We start from the raw sequence: 11704 nt of genomic DNA, 5'->3' as shown, positions 1-11704 counted from the left end.
GCAGGGAACAAAAATGTAAATATGAAATTTAAAGTGAGAGTACAGAAATCATTAAATACATTGAAATAAAGGGGGAAAAAAACCAAAGAACATTAAATCACATCAAGTTAACTCCCCTAAACAAAAAAACACACTCTCTAAATAAATGATCCCGCTAAACAAATAAGAAAAAGAAAAGATATTTCTTTCAAGTAGCAAGGTGAAATCAGTAAATTTGTAACAATCAGTTTTGCCAGAATCTTTCCTCTCATCCATAATTAGCATTTGCATGGAGCTCAGTGAGTGAAAATTAGAGTTTCCCAAAAATGTTGCCATGGGCAAAATCAGTCTTGTGACAAAATCAATTTTAACAAAATTACTCCTTTCATCCTTAATTGGCACTTACAAAAATGCTGTACCTGAAAAGAGCTCCTAGGAACTAAACTACATGAATGATTTTAATTACCTATGTATCTTACCCTATAATCTTTTTTTTACATTCTTTTTCTTCTTATCCACGACTAATGACTGCTACTATTTTATTTTAACTGTTTTCTAATATGCTATTGTACAGTGTCCTAAGATGTATCTATCTAACGTTATGCCTTCTTCCTTTCCTCGGTCTGCAAAAATACCTTGATTTGCTAGAGTGGGAACTTATTTTTTTTGCTTTATCGTTAACAAAATAGATTGTTGTTTAATCCAAACATGGTTGTGAATTATAGCAGTTGGATGGCATGGATTATGTAAATAAAGAATGGATGACAAGATTTACAATTTGTGAGTCCTTTATAATCAGGATGTATCCAAGAGGACTTTGCCAGACCCTCTAGTGAGAGATTAGAGGGCTGCCAGCTGCTACCTTTGGAATAGAAATCAGTCCATCTAGGCAGATATCCGTGTATGTGGAGCAGATGGGTCCAAATCCATCCATGATAGACTGTTTATCCATTAGTTACAGGATCAAGGAATACATTTGTAGCTTGGCTCTGTAGAGCTCTTTTCAGTTACTTTCCTTTATCCAAAAACCAAAAGAAAGATTGGAACATTGCTGTAGACTGCAGTACAAGAACACATGAAATTATATAAAAAGTCATATTTATTATGGTTACATTAAAACATCGAATAGTGTTCTACAGTATATTTAAAAACACATGAAGTGTGAAACATCTCAACATACAATAACTGTTAAAAATAACCTCCTAATGCTTGACTCGGAGTACCACTGACCACCTAGAGAAATATGATTTGCATTTATTGTATTGGTCTCTACTGTACACATATACTGTTTTCAAAACAGAACCAGTGCACATTTCTGGAGCAATTGCTGGTAGCTCAGTGGGGTGAGGATGACTCTGTCCTATCATCAGGAGAACATTAGAGGTATCAGAATGATATAGAGGTACTTTGTTGTCCAATTGCATTAAAAATGCAACCCAGGATCCCTCACAGTAGCAAGTGCCGGGGTATCAGAAGGAAACAGTTGCAGACTTAAGGAACAAAGGGCCCTGGTGCAATGGACCCCCAACCCCTCGGGCAGTCTCTGCACCAAAAGGAGCTTACACTCTAATGTCCCCCCACAGTCACACACTATTATTATTATTATACATTTATATATCTCTGACACATACTGCAGTGCTGTACAGAGAACACTGAGCCAGTCACATTATTCTCTGGACAGAGGAGCTTACACTCCAATGCCCCCGCACAGTCACAAACTATTATTATACATTTATATAGCTCTGACATATACCAGAGAACACTGAGCCAGTCACATAAGTTTCTGTACAGAGGAGCTTACACTCTAATGCAGAATGGCACCAGCTGTAGAGGGACTACAAATCCCAGCAATACATTATACAGCAATGCAGAATAGTATATGAATTGAACTCTGCAATGCACTGGACCCTGCACTTAGCAATGCATTGGACACCGCACTTAGCAACGCACTGGTCTCTGCACTTAGGAACGCACTGGACTCTGGACTGCAATATTTAATTCAACACTGGGATAGAGAAATAGGTTATAATAGGGAACATTACAGTGTATATGAGGTGTATATGAGTTTATGGTTTATGCCTGTAGCACATAGTCCAACCAGCTAGAATGGAAATTAGTTTGCAATTCATAATTTATCAGGTGCAGAGTGGAACATTCACTATTCTGTCACCATACACATACATTGCGAAAAGGCTTTACCACACTCGTACAGAGAGGAAAGTTATCCACCAAGTCAAGGAGGGTCCCATGTTTGGCTGGGATATAGGGCATTTCAAAGTGTCCCCATCAAAGAATATAAGTTCCAGTACATCTATGGATTTTCCTCCACCTTGGTTTATACGCTTCCACCTTTAAATATTTCTGGGAAATAAGCAAACAATGCAGCTTATCAGAGTGTGAAACCTCACATGTGAAGGTCATACAGTGCTTGTGTTTGTAAACAGAAAGGAATGCAGCACCACCCATGTGAATGAGTATGGGGTATATAGTATTCCATGTTATTCATCCACTAACAACTATTCTAGTGAATTAAAACACCCACACGTAGAAAAAACAAACAAATGCCCCATGATGTAAATTCAACATTAATCATGTTGTCCAGCGATGTAGATCGATGTCACTCATGATGACCGATGCATGAAGTTAACTCACCACGCCCAATGATCTTCCCCCTCCACTGCTCCAGTGACACATGACAGACCCTCTGTGTTGCTGGACTGTAAACAACAGTGCCGGGAATCCTGGGTGATGTCAGTGACTAAATATGGTCATGACCATATTTGGTTAATGACAACACCCAGGATCCCTGCTGGTTTGTTTGCAATTTCAAACAAAAGCCGGCGGGGATCTGTCATTTAGAGATGGTAGGGACTGACTTCTGACTATATCAGCTGGAGGTTTGGGCGGGCAAACTGGTCAACTGCTTTGTTTGCCTGTTCACTGAACTGCAAACAGGCTGGGTTTGGGTCAAACTCACGTTCAACCCCAACCCGAAGCTCATCCCTAAACTGTAATAACTAAATTTGTATCAAGAGAAAGGATGAAAGACTACAATTATGTCCACATAGCCATCATGTCTTCTAAAATTGGTAAAGCAAGCTTTGGGAAATCATCCCCTCCTGTGAGCACATCATAATTACACATTTTGACTTGCTGATGAACATAGTGCTGTTTTTCTAAAAACTAAATGTTAGAGACAGGTTGTCAATGTCAAGTGAGAGACAGCTTTGTTAGAGGTAGACTGACATGCTACAGGGAGACTGTTATGTGAGAGTCCATTCTGTTAGACAGAAACTGCCATGTGAGAGATTCCTTTTAGTAGAGCAAAAATGCCATGTAGGAGACTTCCAAATTAGAGACTGCTATGTGAGAGACTGTCCCAGAGTAGACTGCAATGTGAGAGACTCCTTTTACATAGAGACTGACATGAGAGAGAAAGTGGGACAGTGGCATTGGAGAGATAGCTGTGTGAAAGACTGCCCTGTTTAAGAAAGGCTGTTGGAGAGTCTCGTAAAGAGGCTGCCATGTGAGAGATTGCCCTCAGAGAGAGTTACCTGATAGAGATCACCCTGTTAGAGAGAGAGTATCTGGCCTTTTGGAGATTGCCCTGTAGGAGAGACCTGGGTCTGTGGCAATCTGTCAAGTTGGGGACTCCCTTGTGAGAGAGAGAGTGCCTTAGGTACTACTGAAGGACTATGTCCTGTTGAACAAGGTTGTGTTATGTGATCATTGTGGCAAAAACACTGCTAGAATTAGCTATTGGAGGCTGTGGACTGCTTTATATGTAGAGCTACCTTTTACTTGTATAGAGTGACCACCAAATAATGTACAGTATAAGAGACATGGTTTCATCTTCCTTGAACTGCAGTGAGTCTTATTATGCCTCTCAGTACCCCCTGTACCTGATTCCACCTTTTTGTTTTCTTGCTGAATTTATCCACAACTGTCCAATAGTGGGTAGAGAAGGAAAACACAATGAGAAAAGTATTTGCAAATAGTTAATTCTGGGGCTTGGTGCTGCTCCCTTTAACCCTGCTGCCCCAGGCACTGGCACCCAAGTATCATTATGGTAAATACAGTCTTGGACATAGATTGAAAGCCTGCACTTTAATACAAAAATACGATAATAAGCAAGATTTTTCGTGAGGAAATTACATATTAGCATAGACAGAAGCCACCACATTGCTATATATTTTACATTCCCATTATGAATAAACCACACTCCTAAACCAGGACAGCTCAAGAGCCATATTCTCTTTAGGTAAAGGTTCATTTATTCAGCGATAATGTAATAATATAGAAATTAGGCATATATTGTTTTTTTGGACAAACAGGGCTTTCTTTTGGTAGTATTGTATTTAAAGGTTTACTTATTTTCGATTAATTAAGTAAAACATTAAAGAAATACATCTTTCTACCAGGTTTACCAGTAATCATTTATTATATCGAGTGTTACTATAGATAGACATTTTATTCTGCAATATTTTCTGCTTTTTATGACACAAAATAAATGATTCTAGTAGAAAACATGGTAAAGTTATTTCTGTCTGAAATAATGGCTTTTTGTTTACATTTTGTGTGCACATCATTTTTTTAATGGTCACACTATAAAAACCTTACACACAACGAAGAAAAATGGAAAAAGTATATTTAAACAGCAAAAAACAAACAAAAAAGAAACACTTTTTTCTGCTTTCGGTGTTGTTTCACTCTATACTATGCATAAAAACTCACCGCTAGGCTTTCATGCCTTTATGTTATTGGCATGCATTTTAATTTCACCCATTGACTAGCATTTGTCAGTCTGATTTACTGGAAAGTTCACAATAATTGCTATTTTTTTTCCTTCAGTTGCTGTGTTGTGTTTACATGTGTTAATTTGAGTTGCAGTAAAAGGCATACATGCTGCAATTTAACACAACTCACTGCAAAGCACATGTTGACGGCATTGTGGTGTGAATGAGTCACATAGAATACCATTGCCTTCTATGTACCCTTGCAGTGACCTGTATTGATCTGGTGCGGTAAAATACAGGTCACTGCACATGGTGTGAACGAGCCTTCAGGGATCCTTAAGAGCTTGTTCACACATTCATCTCTGACCTGCATTTTACCACACGACCAATGCAGGTCACCCTTAGGACACACTGATAACAACTGTTTTCTATGTGCCTTATTAACACCACAACACAGGAGTGCTGAGAAAAAAATGCAGTACGTGGTGACCTGCAGTGGCACTGAATGCCACCACAAGTTACCGCATGGCAGCACAGCGCACTAGGCTTCTGTGTGGGGACCTGAATGGAGTGTATACATTGTAGACTTTCAATAAAGGTAAAAGAAAAATGTAAATAGTGACAGGTGCCACAATGTATGAGCCCATTCGTGTTTTAGCGGACAGGCTAGTGTGCACAGGTCCTTACCAACTCCTGCGGTAAAAAAAACAAATTAGCTGCATTTGCAGCTGCTTTTTCCTCTTATAGCCACATAATGAAACAATTATATCAGTGTTTGTTTACAATTTAGGAAACGTTGTCAGGGGACACCTATTTCTTACTAATCATAGCTGTATTAGCTGCTGAGAGCAGCTATGTATCAAAGAGCAGGGCCTTAGCTGTCAAACTTACAACAGGTATCAGCAACTATACACATGGGCAGAGGAGGAAAGGATTCTTATTAAACTCCTTAGCTATGCCCATTGCCACCAAAAACTACTGTAGTAGATATGAACTACTTAAAATATTTTTTTAAATAAAATAATATTATAGAACACACTTTTGACCTAAAGGCTGGATTCACATCTACATGATGGGGTATTGTACGCACATTATTACATGTTACGTAGCATGCTAATGTGCCTTGAACAAGCCTTATTTTCTATGGGCTGGTAATGCACTCCAGTGTTGCTAAAACCGCAGAAACGCAACACACGATATTTACATTGTGGTGCAGTGTAGCACAGATGCATTGCCTTAGTGTGTTGGAGTGCCATTCAAAATGAATGAGAGCAGAGAGCACCAATCAACCCAACATGCACTACCAGCTGTTACTGTATTGCAATAGTGTGAACCTGGCCTTGGAAAAGATCTAGTTAGCAGGCTGGTCAAATTCTAGTGATGACCTAGTGAACAAGTTACAACAAAATATCTTCTTTTTTTTTTTTTTATTAAAAGAAAACTATTCTAGTTGTGGATCAATTTTCTTTCCTTTTGCAGTATAACTTTGCTATAGGAATTCATAGACAAATCATCTCCAAGTGCAGAATAACAAAATCTTATTGTAACCCATTATATTTGCTGTGCTTGCCTAAATTTCCATTTTTGATAAACATGTATTTACTTGCCTTTACGCTGTGCAGTCTACTGAGATCCAACCAGGGACGTGCGGTGAGGTCCGTGGCAGGCGTGGCATCCCGCCCACGGTCCGCAAACCGCCTCTGCTCTGCCCCAGGCCTGCAAACCGCCTCCGCTCTTCCCCCAGGCATGGTCACCAGGTCAGAGGCTATTGTAGCTCTGGCCTCATTGTGTTTGGTTACACACAGCAGCAGGGAAGCCCGCAATCTGATCATGTGTCATGTTACACCACAATATGGGTTAACTTGAAACCTGATCAGATTGATCAGAAAGGAAAACTTAGCCTTTAACCTTTTACTTTTTTTTTATTTTTAAGATTCACTTTTGAGGCTGGGCGTCAGACACAAAAAATAGGAAGAGAAATGCTACAGTGGAACAGAAATCAAATATCCATATACTGTATCTTTAAAAAAGCGACTTGTCCAAAGTACATTGTACTTAGAAGCTTCCTGCAGTCATAGAATCATTGCTGTTTCTAATTGTTGATAAGATTTTGGTCTCATCCTCCCCACACATGTATAGCATTCTCCACATCTATGAGATGCCAAAGCAAGGAACTTTAAATGCCGGGTTGATGAGTCACTGCACCAGCACAAAATTTAGAGAGAACTTCTTCCTTGCTTCCCTGAAATGTAAAGCATGTGGGATTTTTTTCTCTTACAGTGGATTCGGGCAGGGCTGGTGCTATTCAGGGAGGAAGCTTGGACTCGGAAATTGCAATCACATCGCAGCTTAGGGAGCAAAGTGGAATAGGATTGTTTGTTGGTATTGCTCTCTGCATCCTGTCCTCTGGGTGTTCCAAGTTATCCTGTCATTGCCAAGTTCTCCTTTCTGTATTCTCCTTTGTCTTCTAGCTTGTTTAACTCCTGGTTTCTGTCTGTTCTTATCTGCTTAGATCCTATAACCTTCCTTCACTTGATAACCTTAATCCTGCTGACCTGACCTCTAAAGCTTAGGACGCTACTTTGATTAGTAGTGAAAAGGCTTTCAACATTACAGAACAAGTCCAGTTGAATGTGATTGAGTGATTCTAGCTATATCATGTCCTGGATAAATCAGAACCTTTACAGACATACAGTATCTTCTATGTACATCCTTCAAGTGTGATTAAACCAAACCCTTATTTAAGCCCCGATTCACATCTCTGTTTTGTGGCTTATGGCTAAAAGCTCCAAAATGCTCAACAACCCACAGCTGATGCTTTTAAATTGTGCCTGCTGTACCTGGATATGAGAGCTCAGGCACCTGTAGCTCGATGCCTGATGCTCAGAAAGGTGCATGGGCTACTTTTGGATTAGAAAAGGGCATTTTTGGCCCCATGGGAGTGCCTGAAACCACTTAAACCACTTATGCATTTTTCAAGCCAAAACAATAATTTCCTCCACCTAGTACCTAGCATTCCATTGGCTAAAAACCCTCAAGCCTGAATTTGTCGGAATTTTTTTTGCAAAAAATAACAAAAAAAAGCACCAAAAATCACCCGTAAAACGCTCACGCTCAGGTGTGACCTCAGTGGTTCTCTATCAAACTCAGAACCCAATTGGGCCACATTCTACAGACTTTGTCCTTTCCTAAATACATTACTTCAAGTTAAAGCTCTGCTCCGGTCTGTTCTCATGGAAGAAAGGAAAGAGATGTTTACGTAAGAAAGGTATTTCTCAGTCGCATTAAGAAAATACTAGCATCCGTTTTAGGCAACAGTATCTACAATCTTTATAACAATACATGTTGTACAGGAATCATCTGCAAATGGGCTTCCTGCAGGGAAACTGACAATTGATAGCACAAGAAAGTCAGGGATGCACCACAGGATACCTCCTGGGGTAGAAGACGTGACATTTCATCATTCTTTCTAATAGAAACATTCTTCTACATTTCTAAATAAAAACATCCAAAGATTTCTCTGGTGACAGGTCTCAGGCAGTTTTAACCACACATAATATGCTTTTACTAGATGATTACCATGTTGCATGTACTGTACTATACATGTAAAGTGCATGGTTAAAGTGTTTTTCCATTTTACTTTTTGTTCACTTTATTACTCTCTTCACTGTATTACTGTCACCAGGGGACTTATGAGTAAAAATTATAGTATATGAAGGTGATGGCAGAAGGTGATGACAGGTCCATTATATGTAGACCACTGATACCAGTGTCATCACCAGAAGTATGGGGGTTGGATGGGCAAGTGGTTTTGCAGTTGTGCTGCCATTTACAGTAAATTACTTTCACTCATAGCTGAGAGACCACAGAGTCAGATCTACTGAAACCATGAGTGTGTTTAAGTCTTTGATTACCATTACATTTTGCATATGTCATGCAAGAACTGCATACAGTCGAAGAACTAACCTTAATCTGTAGCAATAAAGAGACAACCAAATGTTAATTCAGATACCCAAAGTGTCAGTACATAACTTTAGTAGTCCTTTAAGTCTTGTGTTATGAATTACCAACTTCAGATAGGACATTGATGCTGTGGCCAACTCGTCCCCACCTTCTGAACCTGACTATTGGTCAGTGAGGCTTTCCATCACATTACAAAGCCAATGGAGGTGGAGGGGGAGAGCCAATGTACCTTTGTCCTAGTTACAAATATAGTTTGCATAATGGGATTGTATTGCTTCTAGAAGCCAGCCTAATAGGTTTACAGACATTTCTGTTGCCACATTCATAGCATTGTACAAAAGTAAAATCACATTTTAAGGATTTTGCTGTGATAATTCTGAATACCTTATAACACAGTCATTAGGCATCGGTGCACAATGTACGCAATAATCCTGCTTAGTAGGAAATCATCGATTTGCAGAGATGGATAAACCCTTCTGAAATGTGGAAATTGCACAGATATTCTATAGTAGGACTAGCATTCTTTCACGGTTAGCAGGTAGGATTTAGCTGTCTGGAATCTTACATATCCCAGACTGTATGGAGTTGTCCTGTATAGACTCTTTAAAAGTTATGTTTATGGATTAGGTTGTTTTCTGATTATGAAAGTGCCCTGCATTATGCCACTGATAAAAACTAGAGACAAACAAGTGAGAAATGTCTTATTATCTCATTGTTGATGAGCAAAAAAGTGTGATCTGTGACTAGGCAGGAAAGGATTCATTAAAACCTGTTAACCATGGATCATTTGAATGCAGCCCTGAGGCCCATTTTACAATTCAAATTAAACCTTTAGACCTATTCACTTTTTATTCTCATATGCTGAGTTCATATTTATGATTGAACTTGCATAGAGCCTTATGAGATGTGTCATTGTATTTCTATTACTTTTTCTAATTCTTATTAGAATTCAGTATAAGTCTAAAAAAGAGTAATTTGATGTCATGATGGTGTAACAAAACTAGAAGACAGTGAGTGACTGATGTGTGACTGGAGTGCTAATAATGTGTTATGCTCCAGGAGGAATCCTGGGGCTCGCAAATACACATACAGTATGTGTCCTATTTGCATTTAACACACCTACTCCTTGAGGATTTACAGTCAGAACCAGCACCCTTTTCCCAGGCATAACCTAAGACCCCTTGGTGTAAATCTTACCCACTTACCAGAAATTACAAACACACTGCACTCCCTCCGCATTAATGCATATAAGCCTATGCACCATGCACATTTCCGAATCCCTTCTACTACCGTAAAGTGACACTAAGCTCAGGACTTAAATCTTAAAAATGCATTCAAGTACCCTAATTATTAACAGTACTGGACCTTATCTGTATATCACTTGACCGTAGATCCTCAAATCATCTCTGAATTCATGCTGACACTGTCCTTCCTTCTGGAGGGTGGCTACTTTTGTTCCCCATGGTCCCTGTGTGTGTTGTAAAGTAGCCACCACTCCAAGCTCTCTCCCATGATGGACTACAATCTCATCTTTAGTTTACTAATTTGTATTGAGATTCTAGTCCATCACAGGAGCAAGCTTAAAGTGGTGGCTACTTTACAACACACACAGGGACCATGGGGAACAAAAGTAGCCACCCTCCAGAAGGAAGAACAGTGTCAGTGTGAATTCAGAGATAATTTGAGGATCTACAGCCCAGTGATACACAAATAAGCTACATTTGTGTTAATAATTAGGGTTCTTGAATGCATTTTTAAGATTTAAGTCCTGAGCTTAGTGTCAATTTACGGTAGTAGAAGGGATTCGGAATTTGCGTGGTGCATAGGCTTATATGCATTAATGCTGAGGGAGTGCAGGGTGTTTGTCATTTCTGGTAAGTGGGTAAGATTTACACCAAGGGGTCTTAAGTTATGCCTGGGAAAAGGGTGCTGGATTTTGAAGATTTAACTCCTGAGTTTAGTGTCACTTTAACTTTTCCCCTACTTTGTTAGGTCTAGTGTGTGGACACCAACAAATGCTGCCAAATGTTCAAATTTACTGGGACTAACACACGATGGGCCCTTTGAGAAAACCTTCTATTCATTCCTCCTGGTCTGCAGTTCCAGTCTACTTTTGCTTTTTCATTTCCGATGTCTAGAACTCAATGTCCTCATCTTTTTACATTTTAATGATAACAGTACCTCCCAAGTAATGATGCACTCATTACTTGGGAGGTATGCCCTCTGTTAATCTGTCAAGGGAAGAGGGCAAGTCCTTGACACCTGCATTCACATTACACAATTATAACCATAAACAGCTTACATACATAAAATTAATATTAATTGGAGCAATGCCTTCTGCTGTCAGGAACTCAATTACAACATGTTGCTTAAATTGCACTGATGAGGGTTCAACACAGGGGTCCATTACATAGAGAGTACCAAAAGAACCATTTAATGTAATGACCTGCCGCCAACTGAGGTGATAGAGGAGAACCTACACAATGGGGTTGATTTATTAAAGGTAAATAGGATGTTCACTTCGCAAAGGAATTTTCACTTTGCAGGGGACGTTTCCCTGTAGCTTAGTATATGAGGTGAAGCTCTGCTGACTTCCATCACCCAATCATATGTAAGCAAAAATACTATTTTTTTAATATTCCTTGCATTCACTTTGCTATTCTATGCAAAGTAAGTTTAAGTAAATCAACCCAAATGTGTCGGTGCTTAGCATATCAGTGTGGCCACATGTGGAGAAGATCTGAAAGTGGAGGCATTGCTTTTCATTCAGTCCACATGTAATGGGTTTATAGGTGAGACTGTGTATTTGGTGTGGATCCAGTCTCATAGATATCTGATCTGTTAGACTGAGATGTTCATTGTTGTTTGGTCATTGTAATTTGTGTAGAATTTTTTTTTTTTCAGTCCAAATTAAATTCCACAATTGCCTATAAAATTGATTGATGGAAATATGTTTTAAAATAATAATAATAATAATAATAATAATAATAATAATAATAATAATAATAATAGTAATTATAATAATA

Source organism: Nanorana parkeri, unplaced genomic scaffold, assembly GCF_000935625.1.
Source record: "Nanorana parkeri isolate BGI_ZX_2015 unplaced genomic scaffold, ASM93562v1 scaffold773, whole genome shotgun sequence".
NCBI classification, from domain to species: Eukaryota; Metazoa; Chordata; class Amphibia; order Anura; family Dicroglossidae; genus Nanorana; species Nanorana parkeri.
The sequence above is the reverse complement of the archived record's forward strand: the minus strand, read 5'-3'. Positions refer to the sequence as shown.